This window comes from Erinaceus europaeus, chromosome 17 (assembly GCF_950295315.1).
Source record: "Erinaceus europaeus chromosome 17, mEriEur2.1, whole genome shotgun sequence".
In the NCBI taxonomy this organism is placed as follows: Eukaryota; Metazoa; Chordata; class Mammalia; order Eulipotyphla; family Erinaceidae; genus Erinaceus; species Erinaceus europaeus.
In genome coordinates this window covers 33,071,250-33,078,547 of record NC_080178.1, presented here as the reverse complement: position 1 = coordinate 33,078,547, position 7,298 = coordinate 33,071,250, and the positions used below count along the sequence as shown (strand labels likewise).

The 7,298-nt window shown below is 36.7% G+C and overlaps 1 long non-coding RNA gene across 1 annotated transcript; it reads right to left on the bottom strand.

Moving 5' to 3' along the window:
• Positions 1 to 65: 65 nt before the first annotated feature.
• LOC132534046 (uncharacterized) lies at positions 66 to 426 on the bottom strand. Its single transcript, XR_009545758.1, has 2 exons — positions 324 to 426; positions 66 to 125 (listed from the first exon to the last, which is right to left on the bottom strand). It is a non-coding gene; the product is annotated as an uncharacterized LOC132534046 (long non-coding RNA).
• Between the last annotated feature and the right edge of the window lie 6,872 nt (positions 427 to 7,298).

The window sequence follows — 7,298 nt, the reverse complement described above, 5'->3', positions numbered from 1 at the left end:
TTCAGAACTGAAGTATTCACATTTGATAAACATTATCTTGGTATCTGAAGATTGGTAAGACCTACCTAAGCAAAGAACATCCCAAGAGAGTCCTGCAGGTAGGTGGACAGACAGTTTCAATAAGTCTGATGGGAAAAAAAAAGAGATAAAGAAAATGAGAGAAAAGAAAATATAAAATATATTTTATCTTACACAATTAAACTTTTTCTGTATTTGACCTGTTTGATTTTTCTTGTTTTAATATTTTATTTATGTGTGTATTTATTTATTTATTGACAGAAACTGTGAGGAAAGAGGAGATAGAAAAGGAGAGAGAAAGACACCTGGAACACTGCTTCACTGCTCATAAAATTTACCCGAGTCAGGCAGGGACCTGGGCCTTGAACCTAGGTCCTTGAACATGGTAGTGGATACACACTTCCAGGTGTGCCACCACCTTGTCCTTTTGACCTGGTTGAAGAAAAAAAGAAAAACACTAAGTAGACACTAGATATAGGATGTAACAAAGTAAATAAGAAAACAATCTGCTATATACTAGTTTATATACTAAAAACTAATATATATTTTAAAGTATTAAATCATACTAGGATTAGGAATTATAAGCTGATGTTCTACCTTTATACTTAATTTTAATGTTTAGGGTCTGGGTGGTGACTCACCTAACTGAGGGCATATATTACAAGAGAAAAAGCTTCACAAGCAATGAATCAGTGCCCCTTTCCCTCTCCCCTATCCATTTCTCTCTATCTCTATCCATTAAATAATAAACTATGTGTAATATATACATATATATATATATATATATATACTTAAAAGTAATATTTAAATCATGTTTAACCTTTAAAAACATATCACAAAAGATGGGGAAGAAATGGAAGAGAATAGGGAGTCCGGTGGTAACACAGCAGGTTAAGTGCACGTGATGCAAAGCACAAGGATTGGTTAGGATTCCAGTTAGAGTCCCTGGATCCCCACCTGCAGGGGAGTCTCTTCGCAGTTGGTGAAGCAGGTCTGCAGGTCTCTCTCTGTCTCTTTTCCTCTCTATCTTCCACTTTTCTCAATTTATCTCTGTCTCTATCCAATAACAAATAAATAAAATAAAAATAAATAAATAAATAAATTAAAAAAAAAGGAGGAAAATGAACTGGAGGAGGAAGAAAGGTAGAAGAGAAGCAAAAGCTAATGTTGGTACAAGTAGGGAATAATATCATTCATACACATTTCCAGTTATAATGGGATATATAGCAGAATAGTTTAGGAAATTTATTTGACATTATTGATAATACACTTTAAGTTGTTAGATCTACTAGTGAATATATCCTAAAATATTTTAATTAAGCACAGCTATAAAAAATATGTAGGGAAAAAAAGGGTGGAGGGTAGATAGCATAATGGTTATGCAAACAGACTCTCATGCCTGAGGCTCCAAAGTCCCAGGTTCAGTCCCCTGCACCACTATAAGCTGGAGTTGAACAGTACTCTGGTTAAAAAAATTTAAAAAAATTAAAAATTAAAAAAAAAATGTAGGTAAAATAATGATTATGGTATTCTCAGATCATATAAGTTATTGGAAGTGTTCTAAACACTTTATCATGAATGATTGTTAATATTTATATCCATGAAATTTGATTATTATTGAACATGCTGTACATGTATAAGGATTATATAGTATATAATATGAAAATTAAAGAAAGAAGAACAGAGAGGGAAACTCAAAGCAGGATTTAACTGAATTTGGAATAGGGCACCAAAGTAAAATCCCTGGGTTAAGAGTGAGGATGTATGTTCAGCTTCATGGGGTGGATGGAGGGTGGGATGGGGGATGCAATGGGACACAGTCTTTTGGTGGTGGGAATGGTGTTTATGTACACCCCTATTAATCTGTAGTCATAAAAATAATATAAAAATTATTGAAATAGTCATATACACATATGTACTCATGTACATATATGTATATATGCAAAGATACATGCAGATGTATATAAAAAAGAAGAGTAATTGTTACTTTGACCTGAGTAACCACTTAGTTTTATTACTTATGCTTTCTATTTGTTCCTTTGTATCTTCTGAATTTTCTGAAGTCAACAATTATATCTTGACTAATGACCTATAAAAAATGATAATACCATGATGCTAACACTGTCAGGGTCTCTGGCGGAGTGATCTCCAGGAGAAAGGTAACAGACCGGTTCTTTCTCACTCGCTTAAGGGACGACATGCAGTAAAGACACCTGGGAGACTGCTGCGTGCTCAGATTCCCTTTATTATCAGGTGGACATGAGTTAAATAGAAAACCAAATGAAGGGAATTGTTGAAATATGTCAGAAATTACAGGTTTCTTAAAAGGTCAGCTTGACCATATGGTAGGGGGCTGGTATGACAGGAATTGATGAGATACAAGACAGTTATTCTCCATGACAGAAGCAACTTAATTATCCAAAGGTATTTGAGAGAAGCATAGGGGTTAAACCAGTAGGGTGAAACAGAGAGAAGATGGATATCAAAAGGCCATATAGTTTGTAATTTCTCTTGTCTGGGGTCTGAGGTGTATGATGGAGTGTGTGATAAGGTGTGTACTTCTGTGATCAGAAGGTGAGGTTTGAGTAAATGAATCTTAAAGTAGGGGCTATGTGGCCTGCAGTTAATGGGGAGAAGTACTGGGGTTTCTGTGGGCCTGAGAGTCAAGAAGGAAAGAACTAAGTCTGAGTTTCTCCCCTTTGCTCACCTCGGTTGAGAGAGACTCACAAAAGGGTATCTTCTCAGACTTCCATCCAAGGATGGGGGGAGTTCTCCCTAAGCTCTATCAAGCTTACACATAGCCCCAACATAACTCGACTTCCTTGGGCAGAGGACCCCACCATGTGTCTATGAGTGCCTCCTCCCCAGATCCCTGTCCCACTAGGGAAAGAGAGACACAGGCTGGGAGTATGGATTGACCTGACAATGCCCATGTTCAGCGGAGAAGCAGTTACAGAAGCCAGACTTTCCACCTTCTGAACCCCATAATGATCCTGGATCCATACTCCCAGAGGGATAAAGAATAGAAAAGCTATCAAGGAAGGAGCTTGGAGATGGAGCTCTGGGGGTGGGCAATATGTGGAAATGTACCCCTCTTGCCCTATGGTCTTGTCAATGTTTCCATTTTATAAATTAAATATATATATGAAATAAAATTTGAAATATAGAAAACAGAATCCAACAAAAAATATGGATAGGGAAAAGCAGTTAAATTCACATAGTACTAAGCACAAGGACTGGTGCAAAGATCTGGCTTCTGATGGAAGTGACCAGTGATGGTGGAAAGAAGGAAATATTAGAGGTCTAGGCCATGATATATATGTGGAAATCCAAAGATTCAGGGAGTTAAGTGCACGTGGCACGAAGTGCAAGGACTGATGTAAGGATCCTAGTTCAAGCCCCGGGGCTCTCCAGCTGGAGGGGGTCATTTTACAGGTGGTGAAGCAGGTCTACAGGTGTCTATCTTTCTCTCCCCCTCTATGTCTTCCCATCCTCTCTCTACCTCTCTTTCTCCTATTCAACAATAATGACACCATCAACAATAATAATAACAACTACAACAACAATTGAAAAAAGAAAAAAAAAACGCCAAGGGCAAGAAAAGTGAAAATAAATAATAATAATAATAATAATAATAATAATAATAATAATAATAATAGAAATCCAAAGATTCCCTGACTAGAGCACCAAATTATGGGGTGGCATGTTATGGATCAAAAAGGCCATCCTTAGTGGTGTTCTAGTCTTTTGCCCTTATCCTGCTTTTGTAGTCCTTACTTTACCTGCAGAGGTTAGACTTAAAGTGATTGCAAAAATGAAGCAGGGGCTAAGGGAGGAGGATAGTTAGGCCTAAGTAGTAAACATTTGATTAGGTACTTTATGGTGTCTTTTTTTTTAGGTCTTTCTTATGGTTTGCTACCCTTATTGAGTCTAAATCTATTCATTACAGATTATTAAGCACTTTTTCTTTAAGGTATATATTTCCCCTAACTTATGAATATATGTGCATGTACCCTGTCCCTTATGCCCTGGTCTAGGTTCTGTAACTTTCTTAGGAAGTGTGCTATTTAAAATGGAATTAGGCAGTTCTATGTGTTAGGAAAGGTCTCGCTGGAATATTGGAGCTGGTGGATTTTGACATCTCAGGCTTGGCATTTCTAGATACAGTCCAACATGAAATGTGGTGTTGCAGCACTGGTTGCACTGATTTGGTTGAGGTCAGAAAAGGTAGTATCACAGGGTAAGGGATCAAGAGGGAAAGCATGAAGAAACACAAGCAAAGTACCTGAGGCTCTAGGACTTAGAGAAATACAGATTTTAAAGAAAATGAGGAAGGATCCTTGCTGTCTTAGAATTTTAGAAAGCAATATAGTTAGTATTATAACCAAGTTATGTGGGAGCTATATTTATTTTAAAGTAATTTTTGACAGAAATTTTCTCAAAAGAAAAGATACTATTCTCTATATCAGCTAATGAACAGATTTTTTAAAATATAATAGAAATTCTCACATCTAATGTGCATTATATCTTTGTTATTACTGTGTGCTTATAAATACTTTTCTTATTTTGCTGGCTTACCCATTTCTGGCCTTACCCAAACATAAATGTTCTGATAAATAAAAAGCTGGTATAATTTTGTTCTCCCTCAAACATACACATTATTAACTACTTGTTAATCATAAAATAATGTATTTCTAGCATTTGACTAGTTCTTTAATAATACTTAGATCAACCTTTTTTTTTTTTTGGTAGCTGGTGAGACAGAAAAAAAAAAGGGGGGACTGAGAGAAATAGAAACATTTACAGTACTTCTCTACCACTGTGTGACTCCCCCTACCCCCCCCCATAAGTGGGGACCAGGGGTTTCAATCTGAGTCCTGACACATGGTAACTTGTGTGTTCTACCAGGTGGCCCCTAATGATATCAGCTTTCTCTAACATGATATCTTTCTTCTTGTCCTGTGGCCAGTATTCATGAAAATACTGATCAGAATGTTTTTTCCACACATCTAGACACAGTGTCATCTCACTTACTGCTCTTTTGTTACCTATTTTGTCACTCAGTATTGGTCTGGCAACCAAAGCCAAGTACATAGGTGAGTGACCTGTGTAGTTACACAGAAACCATGCTTAGAAAGCCTCTGGATTGACCTGTCAACGCCAATGTTCAGCGGGGAAGCAATTACAGATGCCAGACCTTCTACCTTCTGCATCCCATAATGACCCTAGGTCCATACTCTCAGAGGGATAAAGAATAGGAAACCTATCAGGGGAGAGGAGGGGTTACATAGTTTGGGTGGTGGGAATTGTACCCCTCTTATCCTATGTTCTTGTCAGTGTTTCCATTTTATAAATAAATAAACAAATAAAAATAGGAAAAAAAGAAAACCTCTGGGATTAAGAGTTTATTGTTACTGTCTATGCATTTTTCATAAATTAAACAAATATTTTTATTTTGCACTGGGCCCTACAAATGATGAATTTGACTCTATTTGGTACTAAAACTAGGATTTCAGGGAGAATGCAACATCAACAGTAAAAAATACACATCTTTCATTTTCTTACAAGCCATTCATAGATTTTTCAAACCTTATAACCTCAGGAAAAATCACTTCAATTCTCTATATTGGAAACAGCCTCATCTATAAAGCTGTATCTAAGCTCTACACGCTTTTGTGTATTTCTAATTCTAAAATACTACAAATTTGTTAACTTCTAAATGGAGAGAACTTTACAGCTTGAAAGAAAAAGGTATCCTTACTTTAAGGACACACATTTTCTACATGTATTTAAATCTGTTGAATCTCTTAAAGAGAAGAAGCAGATGGTGAGCATATCCTAAGATGCCATTATTTCTCATCTAACTATATTCCTTGCATTTTCACATAATTTCCTGGGGATAGTCAATCTTAAAGCCTTCTATACCTTAGCCTGATAAATGACACACCGACAACATGCTGAGCCTCCTAATTACCAGGAATGCAGGGCCCATTAAACTGTGAGCATGCATATGCACACCTAATTATGTTTATGCCTACTTATAAATCAGCAGAGTGAAAGCATATGCATGCTGAAAATTACCCATCATTAACTTTCCTAATTGCAACCAAATAAGGAGGGAAATAATTCACTTTAGAATATGTGTTCGTCCTTTGGCCAAAGCCTACACTCATCTTGTTTAGGTTTTGAAAAATTGTCTCCTTGATTATAAATGGAAATCAATTCTTGGGATGCCAAAACACAACATATTCTTCTGTGGGTGCTGAGCCAGAGAAATTGAAAAGATTCAGAGATATGACTATCAGAAGACTAGAGTATGAATTTAGGCAGCAAACGGCCAAGAGGAGATACCAGGTGAATGAAAACAATTCCATCATTCTGATGAAGGGTGTAATGCAGATGGTGACAGGCCAACCACAGGTACAATAAGATGCAACAAGGAAGGACAGGTCCTCAGGGAGAAAAGTAGCATTAAATTTAGATGTCAGACAGAAGACTCAATTGCATGACAATAATTAAGATCAATTGGAGTAATGTCTGGTCTCCTCTCTCACAATTTCCCTTGTAGTTCCTCTGAACAATTACTGTTCTATTACAGTCAGGATTAAGATAAGACAGAAAGGAGTTGTGCATGCCTAATTGGGCTTCAGTGTATATTTTATTGCTGTCCTTAGGGACAGGAAACTGAAACAAAGAGGGTAGAGGCTTTTTTTTTGTATGTTCACAATAATGGGAAGTTACTCTGCTACTAATTCAGAGGTGCTGTCTTAAATAAGAATTCTGAGGGATTACCCTGGGTTAATTCTTTTTTATTTATGCATTTATTTATTTTTTATTTCTTTATTGGGAAATTAATGTTTTACATTCAACAGTAAATACAATAGTTCATACATGCATAACATTTCCAAGTTTTCCATATAACAATACAACCCCCACTAGGTCCTCTGTCATCCTTCTTGGACTGTATTCTCCCTCTACCCCCCAACCACCCCAGAGTCCTTTACTTTGGTGCAATACAACAATTCCAGTGCAGGTTCTATTTGTGTTTTCTCTTCTGATCTTGTTTTTCAACTTCTGCCTGAGAGTGAGATAATCCCATATTCATCCTTCTGCTTCTGACTTATTTCACTTAACATGAATTTTTCAAGGTCCATCCAAGATCCGCTGAAAACAGTGAAGTCACCGTTTTTAATAGCTGTGTAGTATTCCATTGTGTATATATACCACAACTTGCTCAGCCACTCATCTGGCGTTGGACACCTGAGTTGCTTCCAGCTTTT